Source organism: Octodon degus, unplaced genomic scaffold (assembly GCF_000260255.1).
Source record: "Octodon degus isolate 3935 unplaced genomic scaffold, OctDeg1.0 scaffold00016, whole genome shotgun sequence".
NCBI lineage: Eukaryota > Metazoa > Chordata > Mammalia > Rodentia > Octodontidae > Octodon > Octodon degus.
The window spans coordinates 7390208-7409107 of NW_004524592.1; the positions used below are offsets into that span (position 1 = coordinate 7390208).

The 18900-nt window shown below is 39.0% G+C and overlaps 1 protein-coding gene across 3 annotated transcripts in view; it reads right to left on the reverse strand.

Annotated features, from left to right (window-relative positions):
- The window catches only part of Map2 (microtubule associated protein 2), a 306953-nt gene extending 291876 nt beyond the window's left edge, over positions 1-15077 (reverse strand). For all 3 annotated transcript variants that reach the window (XM_004626615.2, XM_004626614.2, XM_004626613.2), the window contains exon 1: positions 14954-15077. The gene's annotated coding sequence lies outside the window, so the exon portion shown is untranslated. The remainder of the gene's footprint in view (positions 1-14953) is intronic.
- Between the last annotated feature and the right edge of the window lie 3823 nt (positions 15078-18900).

Consider the following 18900-nt stretch of genomic DNA (forward strand, 5'->3'; position numbering starts at 1 on the left):
TATTTAGCATGTATAAGGGGATACTTTGGAGCACATACATTCTGTAGGTTGTTTAAATCTAGCTAACTAATACTTCAAATAGTTATCTTTGTGGTGAGAATTCTTAATATCTGCTCTTCTGGATTTCTTAAGAATATATCATCACTAATGATAGCCACCATGCTATTTAATAGAGTTCTTAAACTTGCTCCCTTTATTGAAATGTTGTTTTGTGTCCTTTGAAAGTCTTCAAGCCCTCATTCCAGTTATCTCACATTTTACTCTCTATGTGATCAACTTTTCTTTTGTATGTTATACATGAATGCAATCAATCAGTATGTATTTTTCGGTGCCTGACATTTTTAAGTGACACATGAATTCGATATTAAATTTAACACAGATTTTTTAAATCTTATTCCTTTTTCTGTTCTAGGTTAGATTATAAGTAATTATGTAATATAATTATCCAAAAATCAGAAATTGCTTCTGTGCTAACTGCACCCTGTATTTTAGGTACATGTATTAGATTTTGCACAGATGACGTTCTAATAAACTGACCTCCAGAGAACTGTGCTGTGGTTTTCAGTTTTTACCCCATCTTGAGCATTCGGACCTGAGGCCAGCGTGGTGTGAACAGGTGCCCCTCCACTTATGACAATGGCATTTTTCTGACCAGAAGTACCTTCCAGGTGTACTTTGGTCTATCTCAGGGTTTTTCAGTTCAATGGTAGGAGTCAATTATTCATATAGACATCTAAGTTTATCTTCAAAATGTCTGAGGTACAGAATAATTTCAAAAAGCAACTACAGTTGTTTTATGTTTTCCTCTACTTATATTTCCTGAAAAAATCATTCTGATTAAAATCAGTGGAGATATTCATGTAATAAACTCTTTTTATCACAAATGCAAAGTCATGGTTAATTTCCAGTGACTATTTTTATGTTTTCATAATGTGAAAAATAATATTAGCTAATACAAAAACCCTAAACCGTTTTTACTTAAATAATTATTGTAAGTAGTTCAGGGGATGTTAAAGTTTAAATATACATACTCCATTTATATCCTTATTCATAAACTGCTTCCACAAATATCTGTTATCTACAAAAATATGAAACACTTTCAAGCAAAAGAAATTCAAATTACATCAGCTGGAGCCAAATAAGATCATATCTTTTCATTATGACTAATGTAACACTTTTTCTTTGGCGGTACTGGGTATTGAATTCAGGGCTTCCCATATGCTAGGCAAGTGAGTTACACTTGCCAAGCTACCACTGAGTTACATCACCAGTCCATAACTTAATACCTGGTACTTTACCCTTTTTTAGTACCCTTTTTTGAGTTGCTTTATGTATTTTATTATAATAACAAAGTTATAGTCTCCTGCCTATTGGGTTGTGGCTACAACTGTGCCTAAACTAATGGTGTTTTGGACTGAAATCTGGTTCTGCCAACATTTTGTTTTAGATTCTAATGTGGTTAAGATTCAATTTATTATAAATTCTAACTCTTTAATTCTCTAATCCATATAAGTGATTATAAAGAAACAATCTCAAATACAATTACTAACGAGGTAGAACAAACCATTACTATCTGACCATAACATATGCTATAAATTATCTTTGTTTCATAAAATGTACATACTTACTTTTCTAACTTTTAAAGCCCTTTATTTACTCATAGATTTTCCCTGGTCTGTCTTAAGAGTCCTTACTGGTTCACAACTAATTTGTAACTTCATTCTTTTGAGGCTAATAATCATGTGAAGAGATGTCATATCTATTGAGAGAGCCAAATAATTTCACTATTAATTTAATGGAGAATTAAAATTATTCCAATTATTTAATCACCCCATATTAACAATATATACTTAATGTTGATATTTGAAGGCAAGAGATCATTTCACATGACATCATAAAAATTTTTTAAATCACAATTCATAATCTTTTCACTCAGTTCTGAGTGAAAAAAAAAATAAGTAACCCTCAGGAAGCATTCTAGAAAGGAAGACAGTAATTAAGGCTTAATATGTAAATTCTCATCTCCAAAACAGTCCCAGCCCATACATTTATAACAGCAAATATATGCTTGGGCCTGAGCATCTTTCTGCATTCCTGAGAATTCAAATATCTTTTGAAACAAGCACAAGAAAGGGCTCAGAAGCAAGAAATTCATCACATGTCTTTTCAATGTAAAAACTAACAGACTGACTACATGTTCTCCAATTGCGTATTTCTTAAAATGTTACAATTTATTTTTGAGAGAATTGTTTTGGCTGTTCAACCTGAACAGTAAGAATACAATCTGCCCTAATTTAATGATCGAAAACGCCATCACACTTTTGTCTTCTGAAAAGTAGGTAGTACTCTGGTTACAAACTTGGATTAAAAGCGGATTTCTAAAGAAAATGTAGAACATAGCTTCACGTATTTGACCTCACCTTCTTCTAAAACAGATCTGAAGAAAATTAGGATTAAAAAAAAATCTTAAAATTAGTACATGAATGAATATCACAGGTTCTACATGGATAGTAGAAGTAGGACATATTTTAGTCTGAGATTACTAGAAGCCAAGAAAAATATGGAAATATAATTAGTACCTATGTAATAAAACCACACTTAGGAAAATCTCTTCAGCTTCTCTGCTCTCACTAAGAAAAAGCTAAAGATTCTCCCACTCATGAGTCTTCACCAAGTTTTAATCTATTTGTGATCTTTTAAAACTACGGCCCTTATAACTTTAAAGATACTTTCTGGACTCAGGTTCAAGTGTGACAACATATGCTAAAGGTTGGCAAACTATAGTTAAAGTTCAAATGGCACTATCACCTAATTTTGCAAGTGAAGTTCTAAGGGAACACTACAATATTCATTTGGTTACACAGTGCTTGTGGTTGCTTTCTAGCCTCCAGCTGAGTACTGCAACAGAGATTATATGTGCCCACAAAAACCTAAAACATTCTGTAAAATAGCTTATCAGCCCCTACCATATGAGAGCTGTGAGGGTATTAATCATGCAGATCATTAAAATTAAAAATAAACATCTAATGAAAATGTGTTCCTCATCTTTTGACAGGATATTAACAGATATATACACATAGGGTTGGCCTTCAGTACTAAATTTGTGAATCATCAATTTCAGTCCCAGTATAGGAAATAAAACAAGTGCAAATTAGTTTTTATCCTTTGCTTTGTTTTGAAAGGGCCTCTTGAAAATACATATTTTGCATGTATTTGATGAATCTCCGATAGAAACACACATTTTTAACGGACAGCAGCTTCAGTAGGCCTTGACATGTTTGAATTCCTCAAGTCCGTCTTCCCTTGCCTGTCTCCAGCAATAGCATACACTTCTGCTCTTCAGTATTGGCATTTTCTTAAGCCTAATGAAAATCTCTGCAACTGTAGTTTCCAAAGATGCCTCTCAATCTCCTACTCTACATAGGTTGGTGCCTCTATTTCACACCATAGACATTCTAGACCTGCTACGTTCCCCTGTTAGATTTGTTTTGCTAACCTTAACACATCATACTGCACTCATGTTATTCCCCAGGTCAGAATCCTTCACCGATCTGAACACTTGGGTATAAACCCCAAAGTCCTCTCATGCCCAGTATCTAAGGACCCCTACATTATACAAGCCCACTCACCCATGGTACTTGTCTCAAACAGAACACTGCCTCTATTTCGGCAAGTCCAGTTGTTTGACTCCTTGTGACACTAGTGACTCTGCCTGTGTTATTTTGCTACCTGTGTATTATTCTAAGCCCTGCCACTCGTGAGCCTTACTACATGTACTATGAAGACTTTCCCTTGTGTAATTGGTAAAAATTTCCCCCATCTCAATTTGCATAGTACTTACAGGACATACATTCTTTACCATTTATCTTGTTGCGTATCATTCTTTTTGATGCTATTTTGTTTCTTGTATTACTCGTCAGGTGTCAAGCAGAGAGCAGGGAAACATGCTATGTCTTTGCTATGCTATAGTAAAAGCATGTTTGTACACAGATTATAAATTACTTTTTTTGTCTTCCTTTAAAACACAGTCGAGGCTGGGGAGTTAGCTCAGTAGAATAGGCACTTGCCTGGTAAGTGCAAGATCATGAGTTCAATCCCCGGTACCCACCCCCTCAAAAAAAAAAGTCATCAGTCCTTTGGCGTAACCTTTTATTTGATGTTTAGTGATAACTCTATGTTAAAAAACCACATTTAAATGTAACTTCAGAAACACCACCCAGAGTTTATACATGTTTGAATTATTTGCTGATTACTTAAATTGTACTTGCATTATTTAATTTGAATAACTAAGTTTGGCAGCAATGTCCACAAATCTATTGATTGCACATTAAATAATGTCGTAAATTAAAAATATTTAAAAAAATCAGAAGTTAAGGAAAAAATCTCAGAGAAAAATCAGCAAAAGTTCAATATTGCATTATATAATAAAATATTAATTTTTCCTTCATCATGCGATATTTAAAAATGTCTAGTAGATAACATGACATGAAGGAATATAAAGGTTTTATTTCTATTTATGGCACACTAAGAAAGAAGTAAACATCCTGAAATGAATCAAATGTCTGGCAAACAGTGTTTAACACTAGTCAAGACAGCAGTACAGCATTACTTTGGCAGAGCACAGTGGCCGGGGTTCAATCCCCAGCATGCCGTGCCAGCCCCACCCCCAGTGCATACTGAGATGGCCATTGAGACTGGGCATGGTGGCACACGCCTGTAATCCCAACACTTGGGATGCTGAAAACAGAAGGATCACTGCGAGTCCTATCTACGTGGTGAGACCCTGTGGACACTGTATCCCCTGTACTAACTGCATTTTTAAAAAAGACAGCATTACACTAAGACTACAAATAACTGAAAACTGTGTTAAGTATTTTGGTATAAGAAATATGTGCTTAAACAAGTACAATGATTATTAATCTCACAGATCATCCAAAGATTTGGAGCAGCTTTCTTAGCAAATTCCCCAGAGATGAAGAATATCATCTCCAAGAAGCAAAATATATGTAGTGATTTAATTTAATTTATTTATACATTTCATCACCATCTTGATTTCTAGTCAGCACCTGACCCTGTTCACAAGTAAAGGTGCTGAGGGGAAACAGACAATGAACACTTTCGTACTGACAATGCATTTATTTTTTACTACTTTCCTCAAATATGGGTTTGTATGTTGTCTGTTGAGGTTTCTTTTATAAAGCTAATTTGGAGACTGCAAGTGTTTAAAATGAATTATACATACACTATTCCAACAGGAAAATACCACTTGTATTACATGTGTTCATAGCGCTGATAGATTGGGTTTAGAAAGTCTATGCCTTGTCATTGATTTGTGACTTTCTAAATGATTTCTCTCTTGTGATTTAACACATTATTGAATAAGATACAGATATATCTGGAGGGATTTATAAGATATAATTAATCTTTGAAAGCTTTTATGAGATTCTCCAAAAAAAGTCTGTTTTCACCACCTCAAAAATTAGTGTGCTGTAAGTCAAATAAAGTCAAACTCCTTGTCATGATCCAGGGTACCAGCGTGGCATGCTGCCTTTGCCTTGCTCCATCTGTCCCACTGTCCTCTACCAAGGTCTTTTCTTTGTTTCTCAAAGACGCCACACCTCTCCTTGCTTTGAGGTCATTTGCTCCAACTTAGAAGCTCCGAATTCCAGTGGCTCACTGCATCTTATAACTTTTGCCTCCAAGGGCAGCCTATCCCATTAAAGCCATGCTATTCTTATATGTTTTCATTATGTCTATTCTACAGAATTCATATCTGAAATACCCATTTGTTGTTGTATTTGCTAATGTCTGTCTCCTGCTTCTAAACATCAGATCTATGAGGGCAATAATTTGTACAGGTTATTCTGATATCCTCCATACTCAGACTGCTGCCCGTTATATATTAGGGGATCAATCTTCATTTATTAAAGAAATACATGGGTGAATCATGGTCCATGTTCAAGAAAAGAAAATGAGGAACAAACAGAGTAAATCCTTCCTGAATAAGAAAATCATTTGCTAAAATGTACTAACATTTAATTCTTTACAGACCATTTTAGTTTTACTTTATCAAATAAAATAAACATCATCCAAGACAAGAGTGTAGAACTGCTTATTTCAAAAGACTTGCATAAGTATTGATTCTAATGTGCTCTGAAGATAGCTTTTCCTATATTTATGGCTCCAAATAATGATGCTTCAGGGAAAGATGATATGGACACCCCACTCTTTTGCCCCTATGTATGGGAAATACCATAAGGAATTCTACTCCAGCTTCTCAGTCACTTCAAATCTGACAGGTGACAATACATCTGCCTAGAAAATTAGGTTATACTACACGGCTTTTGCAAGGATATTAGAACTCCTTCCCTCAGCAGTGGTATAGTTGTCTTCAATGACTATTAAGATGTTTTTCTTTCAATAGTTAAGCATAGCTTCTGCTTAATTTCCTTCATCCAAGGTGCTCTTCAAGCCTTTGAAATGTTTGCCAACTGAGTCTCTATAATGCCTAGTCAATGTTGGTGCAGGTGTAGCAGCATAGCAATCATGCAATGCCTGAAATCTTATTTAATTTGCTGTCTCTGGAATAAGTAAAAAGGGAGAGAGACAGAGAGATAGACAGAGACAGAGAGATAGAGAGAGACAGTCAGAGAGACAGAGAGAGACAGAGACAGTTGCAGACAAGGAAACAAGAACATGCAAGAGTAGGAAGGTAAGTGAGAATCAGTCAGAAAGAGAAGCCCACAGCCTTTCTATTTTACTTTAGCTAAAAATGTCAAAGCTAGGGGAAATACAAGGAAAGCTATTTTTGAGAAAATACCATGGTGCTACAGATCAGAAAAAAAGTTCCAGCCTGGCTATTTTTGTTGGATTTCCCTCTTACATAGAACCAAGTTTAGATACAGGCCTGGAGGCTTCAGTAGGGATAGTTCCTGCTCAGATAAAGCTCCCTGGCTGTCTTTGTCCCCTGGTTCTGGGCACACATCCCCAGAGTTTAAGCTTCTCCAAAGAGCTCCAAACCACAGGAATGGCCCTGGAGCAGTGTCTTGTAAATGTTTCCTGGATCAGATTTTGTCTCAGTGCTTGCAGTAGTGAAGCTGGCAAGTAGCTGGCTGGAGTGGCCCTAAAATTCCTAATGCCTCCCTCTTTTATATCCATGTGAATGTCACAGTCTTGAGTCACAAAGTTGGGCAGGTATGACTGCCACCACACTCCACCCTCAACTCAGAAAGCAGAAGTACAACTGGATTTAGAAAAAGGAAGCATGAACTAGAGCGCCTACAGCAGTTCTATCAAGTGCTGAGTTTATGCCTGAGTCCTGGTCTCAGGCCTGGTTCCACCACTAACAACCTTAAGGAAGTCGCTTCACTGCTTGCTACTTCGTCTTACTGTGAGTACACCAGTGGTCCCCAACTCTTGCTCTTGGCCTTCCACCGTCCCTACCAGGCACCCTCAAATTCACAATTTGCAAATCTTTATAATTTATGTTCCTTCTTCTACTGGGCAGAGCACAGAAGTAAGGAATACACTGAATAGTATACAACTTCTATTTGCTAGTTTAAAAAGTTAATTTGGAAAAGACTAAATTTAATGACATTTTATTTTTCCACTTATGTACATACACAATCTTCCTAAGCTGCAAGTTACTAGGATGACAAAGAGCTGCTCTGTGATATGAAGGAAGAATATTAGGAAGCAAAAGGAAATAAAACTTATTCAAATGATCAATTATGTCATTTTCCCTAACAGTTTTGTAACAGAAAACCTTAATGCTGTTCCTACAAATCTGCATGACAGTCTTTACAAAGGAGCTGAAATAAGGCAGAGAGAATATCCAGGACTGTACAACATTTTCAAAGCTTCTAATTTTGATACTGACTACCCTTGTTTAATTCAGTCCTACTCAAAACAAAAGAAGAAAGTATCATGGAATTGGTAATTGAGTTTGAAAGCTGCAGGTATTTTAACAAAGCTAAAAAATCTGCTCAGTTCTACTAAACGCCATGCCATGTTCCATGGTAACATTCATCAGCCACTATATGGAGAAGGCAAGATTTGGTCTGAGGCACAATGTCTAAATTTGGTTTAATAAACTCCATGTCACCGTGACTGCAGTGAGATTCAGCTTCCACTGGGATGCTTAATATTTGTTTTCTTTGCAGCAAAATTTCTGAGCTTCCATAAGTTCCGGCTTCTGTTATTTAAATGAAGAACAACTTCATTTTACATATAAAAGCAGTGTCAATTATACTTCTTGAAGAGTAAGGTAAGTAATGAATGTTTCAGTTTAGAAAATTTTGATAAATATAGTCTTTGATTCTGAACAGACTATTTAGATTTATCATTGATTTTGATGGAACAATGGACTCTGGACCATATTGTTCCAGAAAGAAAGATATAGTAGTAGAGTGATCCCTCAATATGCATGAAAAAGTGCTTTCGGCATCCCCATAGATACCAAATGTGTAGATTTTAAAACCTCATCCATAAAATGGTGGAGTATTTGCATATAAGCTACACACATCCTCTCAAGCATTCTAAAACATTTTAGATTACTTACAATTTTCCATACAAAGAAAATGGTGTATACACAGTTGCTAAACTATATTCTTTAGACATAAGGACAGCCTGTAATTCCAGCACTCAGGAAGCTAAGGTCGAAAGAGCTCTGAGTTGGAGACCAGACTGAACTACAAAATGAGTTCAAGACCAGCCTGAACTGCATAGCAAGATCTTAACTAAAAAACAAAAGACCAAAAAAAATGAAAAGGATGATGACAAAAAGAAAGCCTGCATATGTTCAGTATAGATACAAATTCTTTCCAAATATTCTCAATCTACAGTTGGTTGAATCATGGATGCAGAGCTTGCACATAAGGAGAGTGATGTACTTTGATGGTTATCTAATTTGATTTCTTAGTGAATATTAAATACTTAGAGCATTATTTTTCATTAAAATTAATTAATTTGTGCTCATATGGAACTGAATAGTGTAGGTTTTAATTTTATTTATATCAGGTAATTCCAAAACAATGGATCTAACTGTAACAAAAAAAGCATATGTATACAAGGCTAACTCTGAGAGGATTATCACATAGACACACACACACACACACACACATGCAGGGGCATGCACGCACACACACACACACACACACACACACACACATAATACCACCAGTGTTACCTATTATTTCAGTCTTGATGGGCAAAGTTGGTGGGTTAATTATTTGTTACAGTATTATGATTCCATTGAGTAATGAAGTAGTATATTAGACATTGCATATTTTTGCTTGAACAAAACATAAGAAGTACAGGTGGTACGTGTGGAGACTCAGCTCACTGGGTGCATACTTGCCTAACACGAGGGAGGCTCTAAGTCTGGCCCTCAGCAAGGCATACACACACTAACACAAAGGCTCATGTAATAATGTTTTGTTTGTTTGTTTGTTTGTTTGTTTTGCAGAACCAGGGATTGAACTCAGGCCCTTGCACTTGCCAGGGAAGTGCTTACTCTACTGAGCCATCTCCCTGGCCCTAATAATGTATTAAACTAAGAACAGGATCTTTTTTCACTATACCAAATGATGTATTGCAATAAAAAGTGTTCTGCTGAAAAGTATACAGTCTTAAGGAAAGACTAAATTACAATTTTGAGAAACATGGTACCCAAATAAAATAGTAAACTCACAAAGCCGGACAATGTTAGACCAGGCATGGTGGTGTATGCCTGTAACAGCAGCACTTGGGAGGCAGAGGCAGGAGGCATGCTTCAAGTTCAAGGTTAGCCTAGGCTATACAGTGAGTTCAAAGCCAGCCTGAACTACACAGCAATACCCTGGCCCAAGGAGAAAAAACCCAAACCAAATAATGGCGAATATATGATTGTCTTAATAGCAATCAAAATGTTGAAACACTCTTTCTAGTCAGTAAACTGATAAACATTTTCTCCTTTCAACTCATTGCAGATCATCAGCACCATCCATTAGCAGTGCAAGAAGAACGGTTCCAACTATGACACAATAGCGCAATGCAGTAGCCATCTATAAATTCTTTAAAATTAAATAAAGGTAAAGCCTGCAGATTGGCATGGTTATTCTGTCTCAAAGCATAGTCTCTTTCTGTATTTACTTGCGAGCTGGACTTTTATTTAGGAATTAGAATGTTAAGTGATAAACTCATTAAATAAAAAATTAGGCTTTTGATCATTTGGATGTAGATTCAAGATGGTTAATGATAGTGTTACGAAGACTAATGTAAACTGTTTTATTTAAAATTCATTTATCACACTTACTGATTTAGTTTAAAATTTACTAATTAAACCTTTACTCATTAGTTTTGCATTTTCTGATTTATTTATTTTAACATTTATTAATTAATAATTTAGCATTTACTGATGGACACAGAATGGCTGGCCATTATTCTATTAAGTATATATCAATGGGATCAGTAGCATAAAATGAAGGTAATTGAGTACGTGACATATGATTTCATTAGTCATTTTCTTTTTTTAAAAAAAAAAGTTGAATGATTTTATTCGATGTCAGAGGAATCAAATAATAAAAGGTCATTTCATTAATAGCCAAATTCTGCATCTTAAAAATATTAGTTGAATAACTGCACCATTTTTGTCCACAAGGTTTTAAAAGAGTAATTTTGAGAAGGCTGATAAAGATACTGTTGTGAGGAGGAACTACTCATAAAACATAGAACCTGGACAAAACTAGGTCCAAATTAATGGGGAAAACAAAGTTGAAACTGATTTCAAAGGTGTTTTAGAGGAAGAACTCTGGTCAAAGACTGGAACTCCAAGAAGGCTGGTTAAGCCTGGGAGATGTAAAAGCAGGAGTGGAAAGACAAGACCAAGATTGGCACAGGCCCTTGAGAGGGAGAAGATGTCAACATAAACCCGCATGTAAGATGAAGGACACACCCAGCAAGTGCAAGGGCCTGAGTTCAATCCCCAGTTCCCGGAAAAAAAAAGATGAAGAACACATACACAATGGAAAATGAATTTCAGTGAAAATAACAGTCTATGTTTTCATTTTCTAATGATTAGTAATCATTTTTTCAATACAAATGGAAAGCAAAAAAGGAAGGAACATAGAAAGGAAGACAAGAAAAGGGGAAGAAATCAAGCTGTTCTTAAAGGCTACTAATATAATAAAGGCACTATATTAATGTTAGTGTGTGTGTTTTAATATAAAATAAGTTAATTAAAATTTCCCTTACATCCACAACCAAAACTTAACAACAGAAAGCAAAACTTGAGTTCTTTATTGTCTATATTTGCATACAATTCCACTAAAATGTGCAAGAGCTCCCAGTGAAAGTATTTCCACTAAAGGAAAGTTTCTCTCTTCAAGAGGAGAGATTAGAAAACACAAAGGTTAGATTCAAAACACTTTTTAATACAAGAGTCAACAAATTGTGTCCACATTGTTATACAATTTTCAATTCACTACAGAACTATTTCTAATATATATCTGGTGTAATTATTACAGTGAAGTACACATGACCTTAGCTTCAAGTAATGACAACAGAGGGTAGGAGACAAAATATTATGTTGAGATAGAAAAGCAAAACAGATTTCTTCCCTCACCACCCACATCAACAAAATCCCATCCTCATCCTACACCGACAAATTCTAACAGCTGAGGGTTTGTTTCATGCCTCTTGTCCTATCCCCAAGTTCCCACCCACCTAAACTTTCCCACAGATGTTCTGCCTTGACTTTGGCCCTTTGCGTACCCCATAATAATTGTTTAACTGCTTTTGGTGCCTGGAATCAATTTAGGGGACTAATAATTCTTTGAGACTATAAAACAATTTCTGCTCATAATAAATGCTGTCCTAAAAGAAGGGAAAAGCTACCTATGTATCATGAGAGTGAAAATATAAAACCAAAATACCTAGAGGAGCACATGTCTAGCATTCAAACATCCAATTAAACAGAATGGTGTAAGGAAAACCACAGGTGACATGATCAAAACACTGTCTTCACATAAGAAAATCTACATTGAGTGGATCAAGACAACAACAATGGCAAAGACACAGAATTAAAGCAGCAACAGCACTAGTGGGTCTGAAAAGTCACACATGACTGGAATAGCTCAAATGTCTTTAACTCATTACAGTATATCACAGACAAAGAAGCTTGCAACTGTTATCTATAGGCCCATATGTTTACCTGTCAGGGATTTACCTAAACGACTGTAAGGCTTTCAGCATTAAAGACGACAGTACTCATCTAGAGGTGCTGTAATGTTCTACTAGAACTGTTATTTCAGATTCTTTGTCTTAGTCTGTGATGAGGACAGTAAGCATGGAAAAGAATAATAGTCAAGGGCTACAACTAAAATCTCAGATGGTTTCCTATGGTCGGCCTTACAAGGAAATCAATGAATCATTCAGCGATGCACCTATTACCAGGTATATATACATCTAAGAAAATGTCACAGCTACTTAATTGTGAACATTAACAGTGCAACTGCATTTTTGAAAAGCATAACATTCCACTCCATTATATAATCACCATAAAATACATATGTCATAAGAAAGAAAACCAACCAGCAAACATTTTCTTTTTCCTCGTTTTGAGCAATTAGAACATTCACAAATTTATTTAAACCAAAAGAAGTAAAAGAATAAATTATTCTTTCAGGCTTGGAGGATTCTGGGCCAAGTTTCATTTCTGGCTGCATATTTCCGATCAAGTTTAAGATCCTAAAAAGAAATACATACAGGGGAAAGCATTCCTTTCAGCTCAGCAGAGCAGCATTCACAGAAGCTGCTGTGGGGAGGGGAAGGCTTCGTCCCTGGAGCTGGGTGTGATCCTGGTGTTTGGTTTCCACCCAGAGGGTGCCTGCGCCCTCAGAGAAGCTGAAGGACCTACTTGGGAATGAGGTAATGGCCCTGCCAGTTTCACTGGCTCATCCTCTCTCAGCACATTCTTTCTCCCTCTCCTCCCTGAGCAGGTGCTGTACACAGTCATCCTGAGAAAGAGTTGTAAGCAGATCCTGAATTCAAAATTCTTGGAACACTGGTTCTGCTTTTGTTAGTCTAGCTATAACCAGAAGCTTGAAGCCGCACAACTAAGAAGAAAACAGTTCAGTTGATGAGGGTCGTGATGGGAGACACTACAACAGGAGAGAAACAAAAAAAAACTAAAAATGAATGCAATGAAGACAGGATTTTTACATGGAAACTTAATTTTTCAACTGCTTTGGTGCCCTGATGTATAGGAAGCACTTTTCCACTTTTCAATTACAAGCCCAAGAAACTACATCATTTCAGCAAACTGGGGAATATGGGTAAATAAAATTAAATAAACCACACAAAGAAACAACCTATAGGGTACCAGGTACCACTGATCATAAAGCCACAAGAGCTCTGATAATATCCATACTATGAATGCAGACATACACCTACCACAGTCAGGCACAACACAGAAATCACTGTTAACATAGAAAAATAGAAAGCTTTTTATTTAAAAAAAAATGTCTTTTACCCTTTCTTGAAGAGGAAATGCTTGTGTGCATAAGGGGAGGTGGTGAAACACATCAGATTTGTACATTCTTAAGGATTTCTATCAAACACAGACATTTGATGCTCAATTAAAGGAGTGTCCTTGTCACATTCAGATGGAAAACTGTAATTTTCCCCTTGGGCAGAAAATCTAAGGTGTTCTAATGGCCTTTTGTTTATTCAGTCTATTTTGAGGGCCAAGAAAGTCGTAATTGCCCACCATACAATGCAAGGGTGACAGCCCTAAGCTTTTGCATTGGGCTGGTACCTGCAGCTCACTCACAGGGACATTTTGCATAATGTGGCTCACATAAAAGGCTTTGTTCTCCACCGCCTCACTGTGGCTGCAAGCCTCAATTTCAGTTTGCGGTCATTTCCTCTAACAGATGGATCATTCTAAAATGAAATAATTTTTAAGTATTTAAGTTAGTGCTTATTAACATTCATTAATCCTTTTACTTCACATTGAAGATAATACACCACCCAGCAATATCTTTGTTTTGCACGCCTGATTTCATTCACGACACAATCCCCAAGCCCTCCAAAGTACATGTTAAAGGTTTTTCTCTTTTAGGTATCTGCTCTCTTTTGTAACGTGTTTGTGGGTGATGGTTGTGTGTGGGCGTGTGTGTGTATGTGTATGTGTGTGTGTATGTGTGTGTGTACTGAAACAAAAAGGGTCCACACTGACTCAGTTTCAAAAGGTCTATCTATGGCCTGCAAGCATTCTGTGGAAGACTTACTACCAATGGCATGCAGCAAATGTTATAAACGAGCTGGTTGCTAACCAAAGCTTTTTATTTTCTGACAAAATCCTGAATCCTGGATGCCGGGAGGAACAACATCAGTTTCCAGTTTTCAAGAATTTTTTTATTCTCCTTGCCTCCATCGGCTTTCCCACCCCCAAACACACACCTCTCCACTCGGCCTCACACTCTTTCCTGAAATTTCCATCCTTAAACAAAAGACGGGGTTGGGGAAGGAAGGCAAAAGCGTTGCACCCCCACCCCCAACCCCCAGCAAGAAGGCCTTTGGAGGAGAAGAAAGGGGCAGGACGCGCAGCTTTCCACCTCGATCTGGAAGGGAAAGTGGATGTGGACGTTGGAGCCTGATCCGCGGCTTCCTTCGCGCCCCGCCTCCAAAACAACCCTGCATTGATTTTTATTTTCCTATAACGTGAATACATATTGATCCTCTTCCTGCAGCTGTCTTTGGGGAGCTCACAGGGATAAATGACTTTAACGGGCTCATTCATCACCGTGCAGGGCTCTGCAGCTGTTTGGGGGAGGAAAAAAAAGCAAATAACGCTCTCTCCGCATCCCCGTGTCCCCTTCTCCCTATCATTGTGGAGCGCAGCGCGCAGCTCTCCGGAGGTGCTCAGCCCCGCAGACCTGGAGGCCGGGGAGAGCACCCGGCGCCCGCTTACCTGGTGCAGGAGGGAACGCGGTCCCTGCGGCTGCTCGCGCCCGGGAGCCGGGGAGGACGGGGCAGGGGAGAGGGAGGAGGAGGAGGAGTAGGAGAAGGAGGAGGAGGAGGGAGTGCGGCCGGCGCAGGCGAGGATCGAGAGGAGGACGCCGAGCCCGCGCAGCCGAGCGCCGCCCAGAGAGAGCGAGCACCGCCCCGCGCAGCCGCCCCGCCCGCCCGCCGGTGCTCGGGGGAGGGGGCCTCCTGCGGGGCTCTTTGGAGAATGTCCCCTCCCCTCCGTAGAACACTGTCCCTTCCCAGAGAACTGTCCCTTCCCGAGAGAACTGTCCCATCCCCAGACAACTAGTCTCCTGTCCCCAGACAAATGTCTCCTCCCGAAGAACTGTCTCTTCCCCTCCTGAGAGAGCTGTTCCCTCCCAGAGAACAGTGCTCATCAAAGTGAGACTGCGTCTAGGGGACCGCGAGCCTTTCCTTTGGGCAATCAGGGACATCAGCTTTGGTTTCCCAGGAAAGACACTGCTGTAAACCAGGCTCCCAGGGAGCCCTCAAAAGAGAAGGCTCCCTGGCCCTGGCTCCACACCCCCAGGACAGGTGCACCCAAAAGGAGGAAGGAAGGCAAGGACGCCAAAAACAGATGAACGCCTGTCAGTCCTAAAGGAAGAACGGCCTAGGCCTTAGGGAATGCTAGACCTTGCTGTGGCACTATTCAGATTCATTTGTTCATTTTCCTATTTGGCTAATGTTTCTTGACACCTACCACGGGACAGATAATTTTCTAGGCACTGTGTAAAGAGCAGTGAATAAAACAGACACACTCAACCTCTCCGTGTATCAGTGAGTAGATGAGGAAACAAATGTCTGGCAGCACCATTCACATATGTTCAGAAAGACAACAGCTAAGAAGGGTCTTTGAAGAGTGTGAAGAACGAGTCACATACAACAAATTACAAAGCACATGTTGATGTTGAAAACCAACCCTTAAAAATTATCTTTTAAATATTTTTGAAAATGATGTGAGCAACTAAGACTGAGAAACCGGATGTTTCTTTAGCATGAAATCTTCAACACCAGAGAGCAGTAGGTAAGAGAGGGCCGGGCATCTCAGAACAACTTAGTGTCTGCGAAGTGTTAAGAGTGGTGGCTGAGACAGTTTCCACAGTGCTGATGAAACAGTAGCTATAATTTAAACAATAGAATAGTAATGTGTATGTATGTCTTAGGTATCTGGCCCCATTGCCTTATTTTCACATGTAAAGCTACCTGGTCAGTGTTGGGAGGCCACAAAGACCAGCATCCTTCTCAGAGCCACAGGTGAAGCCCTGACCACATCGCCACCCATGATGAGCCTGCTCCCTCCCTCCACCCAGCCTCCCTGTGTCTAGGAACACTTACTGGCCAGGAGGCTGGAAGTGTCAGGGCACACCCAGAAGCAGGGAGACTGGAGACACTGGGCTCCTCCCAGGAAGACAGCCAGATCAGGATGCAGGAGCCTGGAGCCTGAGGGCGGGAGAGAGTCACAGGCTATCACTTGGGGCCAGGCGGGTAGGTGCTTGCTGCAAGGCAGGGAAGACAATGAATGGCAACTCTGTACTCGTAACTGTGTGGTTCACTACTGTCCATACAACACAGCTTATGGGAATAGCTTGATTGGAAATACTTGAAACATGTGTACTCCACTGATCAGTCACAGGATATATGGAGAACAAGCTCTACCTAGATGTTGTCAAGGTAACAAGAGAAACAAGCCCTCCTGTGAAGAAAACAACCAAAGACTTTTCTGCTTTCTAACATGTTTTCTGGAACTTGAGTTGCCCCTTTCTAGTTCCTAGACTTTCAGACTCAGCTGGGAATTATACCATTTGCTCATTTGATTTTCAAGGCCTTTACACCAGAACTGAATTATAGCAAAGATTTTCCTGATTATTGAGGTGACAGGTGAGTGATAATTACCATAATACTTCTCCTCATAAGTGTAGATATATAGCTTATTGATCCTTTTACTCTGTATAGTAGAACTTTGGCTAATGCACTAGTAATCAAACTCTAATTTAATTATCTTGTAATAGAAAACATACTTTGTATGGCTGTAATTCTCGTAAGTATATTGCAGCTTTAATTCCTTTCACATACTTTGTAGCCAAAAGTAGAATCTATTTTACAAAATACCCTATGTGGTCCTGCAAAAATATTTTTCAGAATTGATTTTATCCAGGTATTGTGGGAGGCACAATAACTCCAGGCCACCAATCCTATTGCACCTGGGTTTCCAGGTTTCTCCTCCCCTACCTCTGCTGAGCTAGGTTCCTAGTTCTTACCCCGCCTATTTCCCATAAGTCTCCAGCTATGCCCAGGAGGTGTGACTTCCTGTCATAGCTGGGTTTCCTAGTTACTCACGCCTTTTACCCGCCGTCGTCATTTCCCTATGCCTCCACTATATATACCCAACACCTCCCCTAAATAAACGAGACTTGATCAGAATCCTGTCTTGTCTCCATTTCTTGCGTCTCCTGTCCTTTGTCCCCTCTTCAATTCCCTACTGCTTCCCCAGGTGACCTTTGTTGACTGACCCACTGGTTCAGGACAAGGTATGGTGGCACATACTTCTAATCATAGCCACTTGAGAGGCTAAGGTAAAAGTGATTGCAAGTTCAAAGCCAGCCTGGGCAACTTGGTCAGAATGTGTCTCAAAATAGAGGGCTGAGGATACAGTGTACTATTGGACAAACTCTGGGTTTGATTTAGTATTAAAAAATGACTTAAAATTGATCAGGGGCTGGGGACATAGCTCAGAGGTCTAAGTGCCTGTGTCGCAAGTGCAAGGACCCCAGTTTGATCCCTAGTACCACTTGCTTTGCTGGCCTCTGAACCAGGAATGGTGGCACACACCTGTAATCCCAGTGCTGGGGGTGGGTGAGATAGAAGGATCACTATGTGTCTGAACTGTGTAGCAAGACCCTGTATCAAAAATAAATAAGTAAATAAATAAATTTTTAAAAATTGAGCAGAGACCCAAACTTAAAAATATAAAACTATGACGAAAAATATTTGTAACATGAGATTAGGAAAAACATTTTCAAGTGTATTTCTAAGAACATTACACAAAAATAGAAAAATAATGAATTAATATTTTCAAAATTAAAAGCTTTTGTTTTCCAAAAGGTTCACTAAGAATGACAGTGCAAACACGAGGGGAAATATTTTCAAAACAATCATATATCCTATTAACATGCATCCAGAAATTACAGTCTGAGAACTCTCAACAGTTAGGACTGAGATAAGCACCCTACTCTACCCCTTAAAGGCAAAATATTTTAATAGACACTTTACCACAGAAGATGTATTTGTGGTCACTGAGAACATAAAAAGATATTGAATATCATCAGCTACTAGAAAAGTACAAATTCGGACTAGAATGACAAACTATCAGACGCACGTTGAAAAGGGATTCATTTCACCATGCTTAGCCATCTACATTCTCAGAGGTGGCTGGTTATGGCCCAAGAGAGTCTAGCTTCTCCCACTGGAACAGACATTGGCATTGTCAGTGTGATGCTGGTTTCACCAGCATTCGGAATACAAGAATTGGAGGGTCATGGAAGCTTTCACACAGACTTCAGAGGAAGGTGTAGAGGGCAAGCAAGCCCAGAGAGGTCAGTGTGAGAAGCTGTGGAAATAAAGCCAAAGTACAATGCAGGCTCCACAAAGTTGAAGATTCCAAGTACGAGGCATGTCTTCCAAAGAAAGCTGGAGCCATGAATGGAGACATCTCAAGATAGAGGACATACTTGCTACACCCAGGAAAGACACAGAGGTGGAAACCCCGCCCCTTCTGAATGTGTATCCTACCACCATGTGCCACAGATGGTAGATTGGGACCTACAGGACATAGTGTTTGCCTGTGGTGGTGGTGGTGGTGGTGGGGTTCCTCCTCCTCCTCCTCCTCCTCCT